Raw genomic sequence first — 20753 nt, forward strand, 5'->3', positions numbered from 1 at the left:
CCATCGCAGCATGAGGAGGACGTTTTTGGGCTCCGGAGGTGAATTTCTGGCTCCACAGCCCGGGTCTCCGATTCCGGCTTCAAAAGTCGATTTTGGCCATCGCGGCCCGAGTAGGGCGTATTCAGGCTCTGGAAGTGATTTTCTCGGTCCGCAGCCCGGGTCGCCGTTTTCGGCTTCAAAAGTCGATTTCGGCCATCGCGGCCCGAGTAGGTCGTATTCAGGCTCTGGAAGTGATTTTCTCGGTCCGCAGCCCGGGTCGCCGTTTTTGTCTTCAAAAGTCAATTTCGGCCATCGCAGCAAAAGGAGGACGTTTTTGGGCTCCGGAGGTGAATTTCTGGCTCCACAGCCCGGGTCTCCGAATCAGGCTTCAAAAGTCGATTTTGGCCATCGCGGCCCGAGTAGGGCGTATTCAGGCTCTGGAAGTGATTTTCTCGGTCCGCAGCCCGGGTCGCCATTTTCGGCTTCAAAAGTCGATTTCGGCCATCGCGGCCCGAATAGGGTGTTTTCGGGCTCCGCAGGTGATTTTCTCACTCCGCTGCCCGGGTCACCGTTTTCACCTTCAGAAGTGGATTTCGGCCATCATGGCCCGAGGAGGATGTTTTCAGGCTCCGGACATGAATTTCTGGCGCCGCGGCCCGGGTCGCCGTTTTCGGCTTCAAAACTCGATTTTGGCCATCGCGGCCCGAGTAGGGCGTATTCAGGCTCTGGAAGTGATTTTCTCGGTCTGCAGCCCGGGTCGCCGTTTTTGTCTTCAAAAGTCAATTTCGGCCATCGCAGCATGAGGAGGACGTTTTTGGGCTCCGGAGGTGAATTTCTGGCTCCACAGCCCGGGTCTCCGATTCCGGCTTCAAAAGTCGATTTTGGCCATCGCGGCCCGAGTAGGGCGTATTCAGGCTCTGGAAGTGATTTTCTCGGTCCGCAGCCCGGGTCGCCGTTTTCGGCTTCAAAAGTCGATTTCGGCCATCGCGGCCCGAGTAGGTCGTATTCAGGCTCTGGAAGTGATTTTCTCGGTCCGCAGCCCGGGTCGCCGTTTTTGTCTTCAAAAGTCAATTTCGGCCATCGCAGCAAAAGGAGGACGTTTTTGGGCTCCGGAGGTGAATTTCTGGCTCCACAGCCCGGGTCTCCGAATCAGGCTTCAAAAGTCGATTTTGGCCATCGCGGCCCGAGTAGGGCGTATTCAGGCTCTGGAAGTGATTTTCTCGGTCCGCAGCCCGGGTCGCCATTTTCGGCTTCAAAAGTCGATTTCGGCCATCGCGGCCCGAATAGGGTGTTTTCGGGCTCCGCAGGTGATTTTCTCACTCCGCTGCCCGGGTCACCGTTTTCACCTTCAGAAGTGGATTTCGGCCATCATGGCCCGAGGAGGATGTTTTCAGGCTCCGGACATGAATTTCTGGCGCCGCGGCCCGGGTCGCCGTTTTCGGCTTCAAAACTCGATTTTGGCCATCGCGGCCCGAGTAGGGCGTATTCAGGCTCTGGAAGTGATTTTCTCGGTCTGCAGCCCGGGTCGCCGTTTTTGTCTTCAAAAGTCAATTTCGGCCATCGCAGCATGAGGAGGACGTTTTTGGGCTCCGGAGGTGAATTTCTGGCTCCACAGCCCGGGTCTCCGATTCCGGCTTCAAAAGTCGATTTTGGCCATCGCGGCCCGAGTAGGGCGTATTCAGGCTCTGGAAGTGATTTTCTCGGTCCGCAGCCCGGGTCGCCGTTTTCGGCTTCAAAAGTCGATTTCGGCCATCGCGGCCCGAGTAGGTCGTATTCAGGCTCTGGAAGTGATTTTCTCGGTCCGCAGCCCGGGTCGCCGTTTTTGTCTTCAAAAGTCAATTTCGGCCATCGCAGCAAAAGGAGGACGTTTTTGGGCTCCGGAGGTGAATTTCTGGCTCCACAGCCCGGGTCTCCGAATCAGGCTTCAAAAGTCGATTTTGGCCATCGCGGCCCGAGTAGGGCGTATTCAGGCTCTGGAAGTGATTTTCTCGGTCCGCAGCCCGGGTCGCCATTTTCGGCTTCAAAAGTCGATTTCGGCCATCGCGGCCCGAATAGGGTGTTTTCGGGCTCCGCAGGTGATTTTCTCACTCCGCTGCCCGGGTCACCGTTTTCACCTTCAGAAGTGGATTTCGGCCATCATGGCCCGAGGAGGATGTTTTCAGGCTCCGGACATGAATTTCTGGCGCCGCGGCCCGGGTCGCCGTTTTCGGCTTCAAAACTCGATTTTGGCCATCGCGGCCCGAGTAGGGCGTATTCAGGCTCTGGAAGTGATTTTCTCGGTCTGCAGCCCGGGTCGCCGTTTTTGTCTTCAAAAGTCAATTTCGGCCATCGCAGCATGAGGAGGACGTTTTTGGGCTCCGGAGGTGAATTTCTGGCTCCACAGCCCGGGTCTCCGATTCCGGCTTCAAAAGTCGATTTTGGCCATCGCGGCCCGAGTAGGGCGTATTCAGGCTCTGGAAGTGATTTTCTCGGTCCGCAGCCCGGGTCGCCGTTTTCGCCTTCAAAAGTCGATTTCGGCCATCACGGCCCGAAGAGGGTGTTTTCGGGCACCGGACGTGGATTTAGGCCTACGCAGCTCGTTTCGACGTTTTCAACTACAGAAGTCAATTTTGTCCATCGCGGGTTGAGGAGGGCGTTTTCAGCCTCCGAACGTGCATTTTGGCCTCCGAAGCCCGTGTCTCCATTTTTGGCCTCAAAAGTCGATTTCGGTCATCGTGGCTCGAGGAGGACGTTTTCACGCTCTGGATGTGTATTTCTGGCTCCGCAGCCCGGGTCGCCATTTTCACCTTCAAAAGTCGATTTCGGCCATCGCGGCCCGAGAAGGGCTTTTTCGGGCTCCACACGTGATTTTTTCGCTCCGCGGCCCGGGTCGCCATTTTGACCTTCAAAAGTCTATTTTGGCCATCGCGGCCCGAATAGGGCGTTTTCGGGCTCCGCAGGTGATATTCTCTCTCCGCCGCCCGGGGTCACCGTTTTCACCTTCAGAAGTGGATTTCGGCCATCATGGCCCGAGGAGGATGTTTTCAGGCTCCAGACATGAATTTCTGGCGCCGCGGCCCGGGTCGCCGTTTTCGGCTTCAAAACTCGATTTTGGCCATCGCGGCCCGAGTAGGGCGTATTCAGGCTCTGGATGTGATTTTCTCGGTCCGCAGCCCGGGTCGCCGTTTTTGTCTTCAAAAGTCAATTTCGGCCATCGCAGCATGAGGAGGACGTTTTTGGGCTCCGGAGGTGAATTTCTGGCTCCACAGCCCGGGTCTCCGATTCCGGCTTCAAAAGTCGATTTTGGCCATCGCGGCCCGAGTAGGGCGTATTCAGGCTCTGGAAGTGATTTTCTCGGTCCGCAGCCCGGGTCGCCGTTTTGGTCTTCAAAAGTCAATTTCGGCCATCGCAGCATGAGGAGGACGTTTTTGGGCTCCGGAGGTGAATTTCTGGCTCCACAGCCCGGGTCTCCGATTCCGGCTTCAAAAGTCGATTTTGGCCATCGCGGCCCGAGTAGGGCGTATTCAGGCTCTGGAAGTGATTTTCTCGGTCCACAGCCCGGGTCGCCGTTTTTGTCTTCAAAAGTCAATTTCGGCCATCGCAGCATGAGGAGGACGTTTTTGGGCTCCGGAGGTGAATTTCTGGCTCCACAGCCTGGGTCTCCGATTCCGGCTTCAAAAGTCGATTTTGGCCATCGCGGCCCGAGTAGGGCGTATTCAGGCTCTGGAAGTGATTTTCTCGGTCCGCAGCCCGGGTCGCCGTTTTTGGCTTCAAAAGTCGATTTCGGCCATTGCTGCACGAGGATAGCATTATCGGGCTTCTGACATGGATTACTGGCTCCGCAGCCCGGGTCGCCGTTTTCGGCTTCAAAAGTCTATTTTGGCCATCACGTCCCGAAGAGGGTGTTTTCGGGCACCGGACGTGGATTTAGGCCTACGAAGCCCGTTTCGACGTTTTCAGCTACAGAAGTCAATTTTGTCCATCGCGGGTTGAGGAGGGCGTTTTCAGGCTCCGAACGTGCATTTTGGCCTCCGAAGCCCGTGTCTCCATTTTTGGCCTCAAAAGTCGATTTCGGTCATCGTGGCACGAGGAGGACGTTTTCGCGCTCTGGATGTGGATTTCTGGCTCCGCGGCCCGGGTCGCCGTTTTCGGCTTCAAAAGTCGATTTCGGCCCTCGCGGCCCGAGAAGGGATTTTTTGGGCTCCGCAGGTGATTTTCTCTCTCCGCCGCCCGGGGTCACCGTTTTCACCTTCAGAAGTGGATTTCGGCCATCATGGCCCGAGGAGGATGTTTTCAGGCTCCGGACATGAATTTCTGGCGCCGCGGCCCGGGTCGCCGTTTTCGGCTTCAAAACTCGATTTTGGCCATCGCGGCCCGAGTAGGGCGTATTCAGGCTCTGGAAGTGATTTTCTCGGTCCGCAGCCCGGGTCGCCGTTTTTGTCTTCAAAAGTCAATTTCGGCCATCGCAGCATGAGGAGGACGTTTTTGGGCTCCGGAGGTGAATTTCTGGCTCCACAGCCCGGGTCTCCGATTCCGGCTTCAAAAGTCGATTTTGGCCATTGCGGCCCGAGTAGGGCGTATTCAGGCTCTGGAAGTGATTTTCTCGGTCCGCAGCCCGGGTCGCCGTTTTCGCCTTCAAAAGTCGATTTCGGCCATCACGGCCCGAAGAGGGTGTTTTCGGGCACCGGACGTGGATTTAGGCCTACGCAGCTCGTTTCGACGTTTTCAACTACAGAAGTCAATTTTGTCCATCGCGGGTTGAGGAGGGCGTTTTCAGCCTCCGAACGTGCATTTTGGCCTCCGAAGCCCGTGTCTCCATTTTTGGCCTCAAAAGTCGATTTCGGTCATCGTGGCGCGAGGAGGACGTTTTCACGCTCTGGATGTGTATTTCTGGCTCCGCAGCCCGGGTCGCCATTTTCACCTTCAAAAGTCGATTTCGGCCATCGCGGCCCGAGAAGGGCTTTTTCGGGCTCCGCACGTGATTTTTTCGCTCCGCGGCCCGGGTCGCCATTTTGACCTTCAAAAGTCAATTTTGGCCATCGCGGCCCGAATAGGGCGTTTTCGGGCTCCGCAGGTGATTTTCTCTCTCCGCCGCCCGGGGTCACCGTTTTCACCTTCAGAAGTGGATTTCGGCCATCATGGCCCGAGGAGGATGTTTTCAGCCTCCGGACATGAATTTCTGGCGCCGCGGCCCGGGTCGCCGTTTTCGGCTTCAAAACACGATTTTGGCCATCGCGGACCGAATAGGGCGTATTTAGGCTCTGGAAGTGATTTTCTCGGTCCGCAGCCCGGGTCGCCGTTTTTGTCTTCAAAAGTCAATTTCGGCCATCGCAGCATGAGGAGGACGTTTTTGGGCTCCGGAGGTGAATTTCTGGCTCCACAGCCCGGGTCTCCGAATCAGGCTTCAAAAGTCGATTTTGGCCATCGCGGCCCGAGTAGGGCGTATTCAGGCTCTGGAAGTGATTTTCTCGGTCCGCAGCCCGGGTCGCCGTTTTCGGCTTCAAGAGTCGATTTCGGCCATCGCGGCCCGAATAGGGCGTTTTCGGGCTCCGCAGGTGATTTTCTCACTCCGCTGCCCGGGTCACCGTTTTCACCTTCAGAAGTGGATTTCGGCCATCATGGCCCGAGGAGGATGTTTTCAGGCTCCGGACATGAATTTCTGGCGCCGCGGCCCGGGTCGCCGTTTTCGGCTTCAAAACTCGATTTTGGCCATCGCGGCCCGAGTAGGGCGTATTCAGGCTCTGGAAGTGATTTTCTCGGTCCGCAGCCCGGGTCGCCGTTTTTGTATTCAAAAGTCAATTTCGGCCATCGCAGCATGAGGAGGACGTTTTTGGGCTCCGGACGTGAATTTCTGGCTCCACACCCCCGGGTCTCCGATTCCGGCTTCAAAAGTCGATTTTGGCCATCGCGGCCCGAGTAGGGCGTATTCAGGGTCTGGAAGTGATTTTCTCGGTCCGCAGCCCGGGTCGCCGTTTTTGGCTTCAAAAGTCGATTTCGGCCATCGCGGCACGAGGATAGCGTTATCGGGCTCGGGACATGGATTACTGGCTCCGCAGCCCGGGTCGCCGTTTTCGGCTTCAAAAGTCTATTTTGGCCATCACGGCCCGAATAGGGTGTTTTCGGGCACCGAATGTGGATTTAGGCCTACGAAGCCCGTTTCGACGTTTTCAGCTACAGAAGTCAATTTTGTCCATCGCGGCTTGAGGAGGGCGTTTTCAGGCTCCGAACGTGCATTTTGGCCTCCGAAGCCCGTGTCTCCATTTTTGGCCTCAAAAGTCGATTTCGGTCATCGTGGCACGAGGAGGACGTTTTCGCGCTCTGGATGTGGATTTCTTGCTCCGCAGCCCGGGTCGCCGTTTTCGGCTTCAAAAGTCGATTTTGGCCATCGCGGCCCGAGAAGGGATTTTTCGGGCTCCACACGTGATTTTTTCGCTCCGCGGCCCGGGTCGCCGTTTTCACCTTCAAAAGTGGATTTCGGCCATCGCAGCCCAGGAAGGGCTTTTGCGGGCTCCGCACGTGATTTTCTCAGTCCTTGGCCCGGGTCGCCGTTTTCGGCTTCAAAAGTCGATTTCGGCCATCGCGGCCCGAGTAGGGCGTTTTCGGGCTCCGCAGGTGATTTTCTCACTCCGCTGCCCGGGTCACCGTTTTCACCTTCAGAAGTGGATTTCGGCCATCATGGCCCGAGGAGGATGTTTTCAGGCTCCGGACATGAATTTCTGGCGCCGCGGCCCGGGTCGCCGTTTTCGGCTTCAAAACTCGATTTTGGCCATCGCGGCCCGAGTAGGGCGTATTCAGGCTCTGGAAGTGATTTTCTCGGTCCGCAGCCCGGGTCGCCGTTTTTGTCTTCAAAAGTCAATTTCGGCCATCGCAGCATGAGGAGGACGTTTTTGGGCTCCGGAGGTGAATTTCTGGCTCCACAGCCCGGGTCTCCGAATCAGGCTTCAAAAGTCGATTTTGGCCATCGCGGCCCGAGTAGGGCGTATTCAGGCTCTGGAAGTGATTTTCTCGGTCCGCAGCCCGGGTCACCGTTTTCGGCTTCAAGAGTCGATTTCGGCCATCGCGGCCCGAATAGGGCGTTTTCGGGCTCCGCAGGTGATTTTCTCACTCCGCTGCCCGGGTCACCGTTTTCACCTTCAGAAGTGGATTTCGGCCATCATGGCCCGAGGAGGATGTTTTCAGGCTCCGGACATGAATTTCTGGCGCCGCGGCCCGGGTCGCCGTTTTCGGCTTCAAAACTCGATTTTGGCCATCGCGGCCCGAGTAGGGCGTATTCAGGCTCTGGAAGTGATTTTCTCGGTCCGCAGCCCGGGTCGCCGTTTTTGTCTTCAAAAGTCAATTTCGGCCATCGCAGCATGAGGAGGACGTTTTTGGGCTCCGGAGGTGAATTTCTGGCTCCACAGCCCGGGTCTCCGAATCAGGCTTCAAAAGTCGATTTTGGCCATCGCGGCCCGAGTAGGGCGTATTCAGGCTCTGGAAGTGATTTTCTCGGTCCGCAGCCCGGGTCACCGTTTTCGGCTTCAAGAGTCGATTTCGGCCATCGCGGCCCGAATAGGGCGTTTTCGGGCTCCGCAGGTGATTTTCTCACTCCGCTGCCCGGGTCACCGTTTTCACCTTCAGAAGTGGATTTCGGCCATCATGGCCCGAGGAGGATGTTTTCAGGCTCCGGACATGAATTTCTGGCGCCGCGGCCCGGGTCGCCGTTTTCGGCTTCAAAACTCGATTTTGGCCATCGCGGCCCGAGTAGGGCGTATTCAGGCTCTGGAAGTGATTTTCTCGGTCCGCAGCCCGGGTCGCCGTTTTTGTATTCAAAAGTCAATTTCGGCCATCGCAGCATGAGGAGGACGTTTTTGGGCTCCGGACGTGAATTTCTGGCTCCACACCCCCGGGTCTCCGATTCCGGCTTCAAAAGTCGATTTTGGCCATCGCGGCCCGAGTAGGGCGTATTCAGGGTCTGGAAGTGATTTTCTCGGTCCGCAGCCCGGGTCGCCGTTTTTGGCTTCAAAAGTCGATTTCGGCCATCGCGGTACGAGGATAGCGTTATCGGGCTCCGGACATGGATTACTGGCTCCGCAGCCCGGGTCGCCGTTTTCGGCTTCAAAAGTCTATTTTGGCCATCACGGCCCGAATAGGGTGTTTTCGGGCACCGAATGTGGATTTAGGCCTACGAAGCCCGTTTCGACGTTTTCAGCTACAGAAGTCAATTTTGTCCATCGCGGCTTGAGGAGGGCGTTTTCAGGCTCCGAACGTGCATTTTGGCCTCCGAAGCCCGTGTCTCCATTTTTGGCCTCAAAAGTCGATTTCGGTCATCGTGGCACGAGGAGGACGTTTTCGCGCTCTGGATGTGGATTTCTTGCTCCGCAGCCCGGGTCGCCGTTTTCGGCTTCAAAAGTCGATTTTGGCCATCGCGGCCCGAGAAGGGATTTTTCGGGCTCCACACGTGATTTTTTCGCTCCGCGGCCCGGGTCGCCGTTTTCACCTTCAAAAGTGGATTTCGGCCATCGCAGCCCAGGAAGGGCTTTTGCGGGCTCCGCACGTGATTTTCTCAGTCCTTGGCCCGGGTCGCCGTTTTCGGCTTCAAAAGTCGATTTCGGCCATCGCGGCCCGAGTAGGGCGTTTTCGGGCTCCGCAGGTGATTTTCTCACTCCGCTGCCCGGGTCACCGTTTTCACCTTCAGAAGTGGATTTCGGCCATCATGGCCCGAGGAGGATGTTTTCAGGCTCCGGACATGAATTTCTGGCGCCGCGGCCCGGGTCGCCGTTTTCGGCTTCAAAACTCGATTTTGGCCATCGCGGCCCGAGTAGGGCGTATTCAGGCTCTGGAAGTGATTTTCTCGGTCCGCAGCCCGGGTCGCCGTTTTTGTCTTCAAAAGTCAATTTCGGCCATCGCAGCATGAGGAGGACGTTTTTGGGCTCCGGAGGTGAATTTCTGGCTCCACAGCCCGGGTCTCCGATTCCGGCTTCAAAAGTCGATTTTGGCCATCGCGGCCCGAGTAGGGCGTATTCAGGCTCTGGAAGTGATTTTCTCGGTCCGAAGCCCGGGTCGCCGTTTTCGCCTTCAAATGTCGATTTCGGCCATCACGGCCCGAAGAGGGTGTTTTCGGGCACCGAATGTGGATTTAGGCCTACGAAGCCCGTTTCGACGTTTTCAGCTACAGAAGTCAATTTTGTCCATCGCGGCTTGAGGAGGGCGTTTTCAGGCTCCGAACGTGCATTTTGGCCTCCGAAGCCCGTGTCTCCATTTTTGGCCTCAAAAGTCGATTTCGGTCATCGTGGCACGAGGAGGACGTTTTCGCGCTCTGGATGTGGATTTCTTGCTCCGCAGCCCGGGTCGCCGTTTTCGGCTTCAAAAGTCGATTTTGGCCATCGCGGCCCGAGAAGGGATTTTTCGGGCTCCACACGTGATTTTTTCGCTCCGCGGCCCGGGTCGCCGTTTTCACCTTCAAAAGTGGATTTCGGCCATCGCAGCCCAGGAAGGGCTTTTGCGGGCTCCGCACGTGATTTTCTCAGTCCTTGGCCCGGGTCGCCGTTTTCGGCTTCAAAAGTCGATTTCGGCCATCGCGGCCCGAGTAGGGCGTTTTCGGGCTCCGCAGGTGATTTTCTCACTCCGCTGCCCGGGTCACCGTTTTCACCTTCAGAAGTGGATTTCGGCCATCATGGCCCGAGGAGGATGTTTTCAGGCTCCGGACATGAATTTCTGGCGCCGCGGCCCGGGTCGCCGTTTTCGGCTTCAAAACTCGATTTTGGCCATCGCGGCCCGAGTAGGGCGTATTCAGGCTCTGGAAGTGATTTTCTCGGTCCGCAGCCCGGGTCGCCGTTTTTGTCTTCAAAAGTCAATTTCGGCCATCGCAGCATGAGGAGGACGTTTTTGGGCTCCGGAGGTGAATTTCTGGCTCCACAGCCCGGGTCTCCGATTCCGGCTTCAAAAGTCGATTTTGGCCATCGCGGCCCGAGTAGGGCGTATTCAGGCTCTGGAAGTGATTTTCTCGGTCCGAAGCCCGGGTCGCCGTTTTCGCCTTCAAATGTCGATTTCGGCCATCACGGCCCGAAGAGGGTGTTTTCGGGCACCGGACGTGGATTTAGGCCTACGCAGCTCGTTTCGACGTTTTCAACTACAGAAGTCAATTTTGTCCATCGCGGGTTGAGGAGGGCGTTTTCAGCCTCCGAACGTGCATTTTGGCCTCCGAAGCCCGTGTCTCCATTTTTGGCCTCAAAAGTCGATTTCGGTCATCGTGGCGCGAGGAGGACGTTTTCACGCTCTGGATGTGTATTTCTGGCTCCGCAGCCCGGGTCGCCATTTTCACCTTCAAAAGTCGATTTCGGCCATCGCGGCCCGAGAAGGGCTTTTTCGGGCTCCGCACGTGATTTTTTCGCTCCGCGGCCCGGGTCGCCATTTTGACCTTCAAAAGTCAATTTTGGCCATCGCGGCCCGAATAGGGCGTTTTCGGGCTCCGCAGGTGATTTTCTCTCTCCGCCGCCCGGGGTCACCGTTTTCACCTTCAGAAGTGGATTTCGGCCATCATGGCCCGAGGAGGATGTTTTCAGCCTCCGGACATGAATTTCTGGCGCCGCGGCCCGGGTCGCCATTTTCGGCTTCAAAACTCGATTTTGGCCATCGCGGACCGAGTAGGGCGTATTCAGGCTCTGGAAGTGATTTTCTCGGTCCGCAGCCCGGGTCGCCGTTTTTGTCTTCAAAAGTCAATTTCGGCCATCGCAGCATGAGGAGGACGTTTTTGGGCTCCGGAGGTGAATTTCTGGCTCCACAGCCCGGGTCTCCGAATCAGGCTTCAAAAGTCGATTTTGGCCATCGCGGCCCGAGTAGGGCGTATTCAGGCTCTGGAAGTGATTTTCTCGGTCCGCAGCCCGGGTCACCGTTTTCGGCTTCAAAAGTCGATTTCGGCCATCGCGGCCCGAATAGGGTGTTTTCGGGCTCCGCAGGTGATTTTCTCACTCCGCTGCCCGGGTCACCGTTTTCACCTTCAGAAGTGGATTTCGGCCATCATGGCCCGAGGAGGATGTTTTCAGGCTCCGGACATGAATTTCTGGTGCCGCGGCCCGGGTCGCCGTTTTCGGCTTCAAAAGTCGATTTTGGCCATCGCGGCCCGAGTAGGGCGTATTCAGGGTCTGGAAGTGATTTTCTCGGTCCGCAGCCCGGGTCGCCGTTTTTGGCTTCAAAAGTCGATTTCGGCCATCGCGGCACGAGGATAGCGTTATCGGGCTCGGGACATGGATTACTGGCTCCGCAGCCCGGGTCGCCGTTTTCGGCTTCAAAAGTCTATTTTGGCCATCACGGCCCGAAGAGGGTGTTTTCGGGCACCGAATGTGGATTTAGGCCTACGAAGCCTGTTTCGACGTTTTCAGCTACAGAAGTCAATTTTGTCCATCGCGGCTTGAGGAGGGCGTTTTCAGGCTCCGAACGTGCATTTTGGCCTCCGAAGCCCGTGTCTCCATTTTTGGCCTCAAAAGTCGATTTCGGTCATCGTGGCACGAGGAGGACGTTTTCGCGCTCTGGATGTGGATTTCTGGCTCCGCAGCCCGGGTCGCCGTTTTCGGCTTCAAAAGTCGATTTTGGCCATCGCGGCCCGAGAAGGGATTTTTCGGGCTCCACACGTGATTTTCTCGCTCCGCGGCCCGGGTCGCCGTTTTCACCTTCAAAAGTCGATTTCGGCCATCGCAGCCCAGGAAGGGCTTTTGCGGGCTCCGCACGTGATTTTCTCAGTCCTTGGCCCGGGTCGCCGTTTTCGGCTTCAAAAGTCGATTTCGGCCATCGCAGCCCGAATTGGCGTTTTCGGGCTCCGCAGGTGATTTTCTCACTCCGCTGCCCGGGTCACCGTTTTCACCTTCAGAAGTGGATTTCGGCCATCATGGCCCGAGGAGGATGTTTTCAGGCTCCGGACATGAATTTCTGGCGCCGCGGCCCGGGTCGCCGTTTTCGGCTTCAAAACTCGATTTTGGCCATCGCGGCCCGAGTAGGGCGTATTCAGGCTCTGGAAGTGATTTTCTCGGTCCGCAGCCCGGGTCGCCGTTTTTGTCTTCAAAAGTCAATTTCGGCCATCGCAGCATGAAGAGAACGTTTTTGGGCTCCGGAGGTGAATTTCTGGCTCCACAGCCCGGGTCTCCGATTCCGGCTTCAAAAGTCGATTTTGGCCATCGCGGCCCGAGTAGGGCGTATTCAGGCTCTGGAAGTGATTTTCTCGGTCCGCAGCCCGGGTCGCCGTTTTCGCCTTCAAAAGTCGATTTCGGCCATCACGGCCCGAAGAGGGTGTTTTCGGGCACCGGACGGGGATTTAGGCCTACGCAGCTCGTTTCGACGTTTTCAACTACAGAAGTCAATTTTGTCCATCGCGGGTTGAGGAGGGCGTTTTCAGCCTCCGAACGTGCATTTTGGCCTCCGAAGCCCGTGTCTCCATTTTTGGCCTCAAAAGTCGATTTCGGTCATCGTGGCGCGAGGAGGACGTTTTCACGCTCTGGATGTGTATTCCTGGCTCCGCAGCCCGGGTCGCCATTTTCACCTTCAAAAGTCGATTTCGGCCATCGCGGCCCGAGAAGGGCTTTTTCGGGCTCCGCACGTGATTTTTTCGCTCCGCGGCCCGGGTCGCCATTTTGACCTTCAAAAGTCAATTTCGGCCATCGCGGCCCGAATAGGGCGTTTTCGGGCTCCGCAGGTGATTTTCTGTCTCCGCCGCCCGGGGTCACCGTTTTCACCTTCAGAAGTGGATTTCGGCCATCATGGCCCGAGGAGGATGTTTTCAGGCTCCGGACATGAATTTCTGGCGCCGCGGCCCGGGTCGCCGTTTTCGGCTTCAAAACTCGATTTTGGCCATCGCGGCCCGAGTAGGGCGTATTTAGGGTCTGGAAGTGTTTTCTCGGTACGCAGCCCGGGTCGCCGTTTTTGTCTTCAAAAGTCAATTTCGGCCATTGCAGCATGAGGAGGACGTTTTTGGGCTCCGGAGGTGAATTTCTGGCTCCACAGCCCGGGTCTCCGAATCAGGCTTCAAAAGTCGATTTTGGCCATCGCGGCCCGAGTAGGGCGTATTCAGGCTCTGGAAGTGATTTTCTCGGTCCGCAGCCCGGGTCGCCGTTTTCGGCTTCAAAAGTCGATTTCGGCCATCGCGGCCCGAATAGGGCGTTTTCGGGCTCCGCAGGTGATTTTCTCACTCCGCTGCCCGGGTCACCGTTTTCACCTTCAGAAGTGGATTTCGGCCATCATGGCCCGAGGAGGATGTTTTCAGGCTCCGGACATGAATTTCTGGTGCCGCGGCCCGGGTCTCCGATTCCGGCTTCAAAAGTCGATTTTGGCCATCGCGGCCCGAGTCGGGCGTATTCAGGCTCTGGAAGTGATTTTCTCGGTCTGCAGCCCGGGTCGCCGTTTTCGCCTTCAAAAGTCGATTTCGGCCATCGCAGCATGAGGAGGACGTTTTTGGGCTCCGGACGTGGATTTAGGCCTACGCAGCTCGTTTCGACGTTTTCAACTACAGAAGTCAATTTTGTCCATCGCGGGTTGAGGAGGGCATTTTCAGCCTCCGAACGTGCATTTTGGCCTCCGAAGCCCGTGTCTCCATTTTTGGCCTCAAAAGTCGATTTCGGTCATCGTGGCGCGAGGAGGACGTTTTCACGCTCTGGATGTGTATTTCTGGCTCCGCAGCCCGGGTCGCCATTTTCACCTTCAAAAGTCGATTTCGGCCATCGCGGCCCGAGAAGGGCTTTTTCAGGCTCCGGACGTGATTTTTTCGCTCCGCGGCCCGGGTCGCCATTTTGACCTTCAAAAGTCAATTTTGGCCATCGCGGCCCGAATAGGGCGTTTTCGGGCTCCGCAGGTGATTTTCTCTCTCCGCCGCCCGGGGTCACCGTTTTCACCTTCAGAAGTGGATTTCGGCCATCATGGCCCGAGGAGGATGTTTTTAGGCTCCGGACATGAATTTCTGGCGCCGCGGCCTGGGTCGCCGTTTTCGGCTTCAAAACTCGATTTTGGCCATCGCGGCCCGAGTAGGGCGTATTCAGGCTCTGGAAGTGATTTTCTCGGTCCGCAGCCCGGGTCGCCGTTTTTGTCTTCAAAAGTCAATTTCGGCCATCGCAGCATGAGGAGGACGTTTTTGGGCTCCGGAGGTGAATTTCTGGCTCCACAGCCTGGGTCTCCGAATCAGGCTTCAAAAGTCGATTTTGGCCATCGCGGCCCGAGTAGGGCGTATTCAGGCTCTGGAAGTGATTTTCTCGGTCCGCAGCCCGGGTCGCCGTTTTCGGCTTCAAAAGTCGATTTCGGCCATCGCGGCCCGAATAGGGCGTTTTCGGGATCCGCAGGTGATTTTCTCACTCCGCTGCCCGGGTCACCGTTTTCACCTTCAGAAGTGGATTTCGGCCATCATGGCCCGAGGAGGATGTTTTCAGGCTCCGGACATGAATTTCTGGCGCCGCGGCCCGGGTCGCCGTTTTCGGCTTCAAAACTCGATTTTGGCCATCGCGGCCCGAGTAGGGCGTATTCAGGCTCTGGAAGTGATTTTCTCGGTCCGCAGCCCGGGTCGCCGTTTTTGTCTTCAAAAGTCAATTTCGGCCATCGCAGCATGAGGAGGACGTTTTTGGGCTCCGGAGGTGAATTTCTGGCTCCACAGCCCGGGTCTCCGATTCTGGCTTCAAAAGTCGATTTTGGCCATCGCGGCCCGAGTAGGGCGTATTCAGGCTCTGGAAGTGATTTTCTCGGTCCGCAGCCCGGGTCGCCGTTTTCGCCTTCAAAAGTCGATTTCGGCCATCACGGCCCGAAGAGGGTGTTTTCGGGCACCGGACGTGGATTTAGGCCTACGCAGCTCGTTTCGACGTTTTCAACTACAGAAGTCAATTTTGTCCATCGCGGGTTGAGGAGGGCGTTTTCAGCCTCCGAACGTGCATTTTGGCCTCCGAAGCCCGTGTCTCCATTTTGGGCCTCAAAAGTCGATTTCGGTCATCGTGGCGCGAGGAGGACGTTTTCACGCTCTGGATGTGTATTTCTGGCTCCGCAGCCCGGGTCGCCATTTTCACCTTCAAAAGTCGATTTCGGCCATCGCGGCCCGAGAAGGGCTTTTTCGGGCTCCGCACGTGATTTTTTCGCTCCGCGGCCCGGGTCGCCATTTTGACCTTCAAAAGTCAATTTTGGCCATCGCGGCCCGAATAGGGCGTTTTCGGGCTCCGCAGGTGATTTTCTCTCTCCGCCGCCCGGGGTCACTGTTTTAACCTTCAGAAGTGGATTTCGGCCATCATGGCCCGAGGAGGATGTTTTCAGGCTCCGGACATGAATTTCTGGCGCCGCGGCCCGGGTCGCCGTTTTCGGCTTCAAAACTCGATTTTGGCCATCGCGGCCCGAGTAGGGCGTATTCAGGCTCTGGAAGTGATTTTCTCGGTCCGCAGCCCGGGTCGCCGTTTTTGTCTTCAAAAGTCAATTTCGGCCATCGCAGCATGAGGAGGACGTTTTTGGGCTCCGGAGGTGAATTTCTGGCTCCACAGCCCGGGTCTCCGATTCCGGCTTCAAAAGTCGATTTTGGCCATCGCGGCCCGAGTAGGGTGTATTCAGGCTCTGGAAGTGATTTTCTCGGTCCGCAGCCCGGGTCGCCGTTTTCGGCTTCAAAAGTCGATTTCGGCCATCGCGGCCCGAGTAGGTCGTATTCAGGCTCTGGAAGTGATTTTCTCGGTCCGCAGCCCGGGTCGCCGTTTTTGTCTTCAAAAGTCAATTTCGGCCATCGCAGCATGAGGAGGACGTTTTTGGGCTCCGGAGGTGAATTTCTGGCTCCACAGCCCGGGTCTCCGATTCCGGCTTCAAAAGTCGATTTTGGCCATCGCGGCCCGAGTAGGGCGTATTCAGGCTCTGGAAGTGATTTTCTCGGTCCGCAGCCCGGGTCGCCGTTTTCGCCTTCAAAAGTCGATTTCGGCCATCACGGCCCGAAGAGGGTGTTTTCGGGCACCGGACGTGGATTTAGGCCTACGCAGCTCGTTTCGACGTTTTCAACTACAGAAGTCAATTTTGTCCATCGCGGGTTGAGGAGGGCGTTTTCAGCCTCCGAACGTGCATTTTGGCCTCCGAAGCCCGTGTCTCCATTTTGGGCCTCAAAAGTCGATTTCGGTCATCGTGGCGCGAGGAGGACGTTTTCACGCTCTGGATGTGTATTTCTGGCTCCGCAGCCCGGGTCGCCATTTTCACCTTCAAAAGTCGATTTCGGCCATCGCGGCCCGAGAAGGGCTTTTTCGGGCTCCGCACGTGATTTTTTCGCTCCGCGGCCCGGGTCGCCATTTTGACCTTCAAAAGTCAATTTTGGCCATCGCGGCCCGAATAGGGCGTTTTCGGGCTCCGCAGGTGATTTTCTCTCTCCGCCGCCCGGGGTCACCGTTTTCACCTTCAGAAGTGGATTTCGGCCATCATGGCCCGAGGAGGATGTTTTCAGGCTCCGGACATGAATATCTGACGCCGCGGCCCGGGTCGCCGTTTTCGGCTTCAAAACTCGATTTTGGCCATCGCGGCCCGAGTAGGGCGTATTCAGGCTCTGGAAGTGATTTTCTCGGTCCGCAGCCCGGGTCGCCGTTTTTGTCTTCAAAAGTCAATTTCGGCCATCGCAGCATGAGGAGGACGTTTTTGGGCTCCGGAGGTGAATTTCTGGCTCCACAGCCCGGGGCTCCGATTCCGGCTTCAAAAGTCGATTTTGGCCATCGCGGCCCGAGTAGGGCGTATTCAGGCTCTGGAAGTGATTTTCTCGGTCCGCAGCCCGGGTCGCCGTTTTTGTCTTCAAAAGTCAATTTCGGCCATCGCAGCATGAGGAGGACGTTTTTGGGCTCCGGAGGTGAATTTCTGGCTCCACAGCCCGGGTCTCCGAATCAGGCTTCAAAAGTCGATTTTGGCCATCGCGGCCCGAGTAGGGCGTATTCAGGCTCTGGAAGTGATTTTCTCGGTCCGCAGCCCGGGTCGCCGTTTTCGCCTTCAAAAGTCGATTTCGGCCATCACGGCCCGAAGAGGGTGTTTTCGGGCACCGGACGTGGATTTAGGCCTACGCAGCTCGTTTCGACGTTTTCAACTACAGAAGTCAATTTTGTCCATCGCGGGTTGAGGAGGGCGTTTTCAGCCTCCGAACGTGCATTTTGGCCTCCGAAGCCCGTGTCTCCATTTTGGGCCTCAAAAGTCGATTTCGGTCATCGTGGCGCGAGGAGGACGTTTTCACGCTCTGGATGTGGATTTCTGGCTCCGCAGCCCGGGTCGCCATTTTCACCTTCAAAAGTCGATTTCGGCCATCGCGGCCCGAGAAGGGCTTTTTCGGGCTCCGCACGTGATTTTTTCGCTCCGCGGCCCGGGTCGCCATTTTGACCTTCAAAAGTCAATTTTGGCCATCGCGGCCCGAATAGGGCGTTTTCGGGCTCCGCAGGTGATTTTCTCTCTCCGCCGCCCGGGGTCACCGTTTTCACCTTCAGAAGTGGATTTCGGCCATCATGGCCCGAGGAGGATGTTTTCAGGCTCCGGACATGAATATCTGGCGCCGCGGCCCGGGTCGCCGTTTTCGGCTTCAAAACTCGATTTTGGCCATCGCGGCCCGAGTAGGTCGTATTCAGGCTCTGGAAGTGATTTTCTCGGTCCGCAGCCCGGGTCGCCGTTTTTGTCTTCAAAAGTCAATTTCGGCCATCGCAGCATGAGGAGGACGTTTTTGGGCTCCGGAGGTGAATTTCTGGCTCCGCAGCCCGGGTCTCCGAATCAGGCTTCAAAAGTCGATTTTGGCCATCGCGGCCCGAGTAGGGCGTATTCAGGCTCTGGAAGTGATTTTCTCGGTCCGCAGCCCGGGTCGCCGTTTTCGCCTTCAAAAGTCGATTTCGGCCATCACGGCCCGAAGAGGGTGTTTTCGGGCACCGGACGTGGATTTAGGCCTACGCAGCTCGTTTCGACGTTTTCAACTACAGAAGTCAATTTTGTCCATCGCGGGTTGAGGAGGGCGTTTTCAGCCTCCGAACGTGCATTTTGGCCTCCGAAGCCCGTGTCTCCATTTTGGGCCTCAAAAGTCGATTTCGGTCATCGTGGCGCGAGGAGGACGTTTTCACGCTCTGGATGTGTATTTCTGGCTCCGCAGCCCGGGTCGCCATTTTCACCTTCAAAAGTCGATTTCGGCCATCGCGGCCCGAGAAGGGCTTTTTCGGGCTCCGCACGTGATTTTTTCGCTCCGCGGCCCGGGTCGCCATTTTGACCTTCAAAAGTCAATTTTGGCCATCGCGGCCCGAATAGGGCGTTTTCGGGCTCCGCAGGTGATTTTCTCTCTCCGCCGCCCGGGGTCACCGTTTTCACCTTCAGAAGTGGATTTCGGCCATCATGGCCCGAGGAGGATGTTTTCAGGCTCCGGACATGAATTTCTGGCGCCGCGGCCCGGGTCGCCGTTTTCGGCTTCAAAACTCGATTTTGGCCATCGCGGCCCGAGTAGGGCGTATTCAGGCTCTTGAAGTGATTTTCTCGGTCCGCAGCCCGGGTCGCCGTTTTTGTCTTCAAAAGTCAATTTCGGCCATCGCAGCATGAGGAGGACGTTTTTGGGCTCCGGAGGTGAATTTCTGGCTCCACAGCCCGGGTCTCCGATTCCGGCTTCAAAAGTCGATTTTGGCCATCGCGGCCCGAGTAGGGCGTATTCAGGCTCTGGAAGTGATTTTCTTGGTCCGCAGCCCGGGTCGCCGTTTTCGGCTTCAAAAGTCGATTTCGGCCATCGCGGCCCGAGTAGGTCGTATTCAGGCTCTGGAAGTGATTTTCTCGGTCCGCAGCCCGGGTCGCCGTTTTTGTCTTCAAAAGTCAATTTCGGCCATCGCAGCATGAGGAGGACGTTTTTGGGCTCCGGAGGTGAATTTCTGGCTCCACAGCCCGGGTCTCCGAATCAGGCTACAAAAGTCGATTTTGGCCATCGCGGCCCGAGTAGGGCGTATTCAGGCTCTGGAAGTGATTTTCTCGGTCCGCAGCCCGGGTCGCCGTTTTCGCCTTCAAAAGTCGATTTCGGCCATCACGGCCCGAAGAGGGTGTTTTCGGGCACCGGACGTGGATTTAGGCCTACGCAGCTCGTTTCGACGTTTTCAACTACAGAAGTCAATTTTGTCCATCGCGGGTTGAGGAGGGCGTTTTCAGCCTCCGAACGTGCATTTTGGCCTCCGAAGCCCGTGTCTCCATTTTGGGCCTCAAAAGTCGATTTCGGTCATCGTGGCGCGAGGAGGACGTTTTCACGCTCTGGATGTGTATTTCTGGCTCCGCAGCCCGGGTCGCCATTTTCACCTTCAAAAGTCGATTTCGGCCATCGCGGCCCGAGAAGGGCTTTTTCGGGCTCCGCACGTGATTTTTTCGCTCCGCGGCCCGGGTCGCCATTTTGACCTTCAAAAGTCAATTTTGGCCATCGCGGCCCGAATAGGGCGTTTTCGGGCTCCGCAGGTGATTTTCTCTCTCCGCCGCCCGGGGTCACCGTTTTCACCTTCAGAAGTGGATTTCGGCCATCATGGCCCGAGGAGGATGTTTTCAGGCTCCGGACATGAATTTCTGGCGCCGCGGCCCGGGTCGCCGTTTTCGGCTTCAAAACTCGATTTTGGCCATCGCGGCCCGAGTAGGGCGTATTCAGGCTCTTGAAGTGATTTTCTCGGTCCGCAGCCCGGGTCGCCGTTTTTGTCTTCAAAAGTCAATTTCGGCCATCGCAGCATGAGGAGGACGTTTTTGGGCTCCGGAGGTGAATTTCTGGCTCCACAGCCCGGGTCTCCGATTCCGGCTTCAAAAGTCGATTTTGGCCATCGCGGCCCGAGTAGGGCGTATTCAGGCTCTGGAAGTGATTTTCTTTGTCCGCAGCCCGGGTCGCCGTTTTCGGCTTCAAAAGTCGATTTCGGCCATCGCGGCCCGAGTAGGTCGTATTCAGGCTCTGGAAGTGATTTTCTCGGTCCGCAGCCCGGGTCGCCGTTTTTGTCTTCAAAAGTCAATTTCGGCCATCGCAGCATGAGGAGGACGTTTTTGGGCTCCGGAGGTGAATTTCTGGCTCCACAGCCCGGGTCTCCGAATCAGGCTTCAAAAGTCGATTTTGGCCATCGCGGCCCGAGTAGGGCGTATTCAGGCTCTGGAAGTGATTTTCTCGGTCCGCAGCCCGGGTCGCCGTTTTCGCCTTCAAAAGTCGATTTCGGCCATCACGGCCCGAAGAGGGTGTTTTCGGGCACCGGACGTGGATTTAGGCCTACGCAGCTCGTTTCGACGTTTTCAACTACAGAAGTCAATTTTGTCCATCGCGGGTTGAGGAGGGCGTTTTCAGCCTCCGAACGTGCATTTGGCCTCCGAAGCCCGTGTCTCCATTTTGGGCCTCAAAAGTCGATTTCGGTCATCGTGGCGCGAGGAGGACGTTTTCACGCTCTGGATGTGTATTTCTGGCTCCGCAGCCCGGGTCGCCATTTTCACCTTCAAAAGTCGATTTCGGCCATCGCGGCCCGAGAAGGGCTTTTTCGGGCTCCGCACGTGATTTTTTCGCTCCGCGGCCCGGGTCGCCATTTTGACCTTCAAAAGTCAATTTTGGCCATCGCGGCCCGAATAGGGCGTTTTCGGGCTCCGCAGGTGATTTTCTCTCTCCGCCGCCCGGGGTCACCGTTTTCACCTTCAGAAGTGGATTTCGGCCATCATGGCCCGAGGAGGATGTTTTCAGGCTCCGGACATGAATTTCTGGCGCCGCGGCCCGGGTCGCCGTTTTCGGCTTCAAAACTCGATTTTGGCCATCGCGGCCCGAGTAGGGCGTATTCAGGCTCTTGAAGTGATTTTCTCGGTCCGCAGCCCGGGTCGCCGTTTTTGTCTTCAAAAGTCAATTTCGGCCATCG

Source organism: Pelodiscus sinensis, chromosome 1 (genome assembly GCF_052426305.1).
Source record: "Pelodiscus sinensis isolate ZL-2025 chromosome 1, ASM5242630v1, whole genome shotgun sequence".
NCBI lineage: Eukaryota > Metazoa > Chordata > Testudines > Trionychidae > Pelodiscus > Pelodiscus sinensis.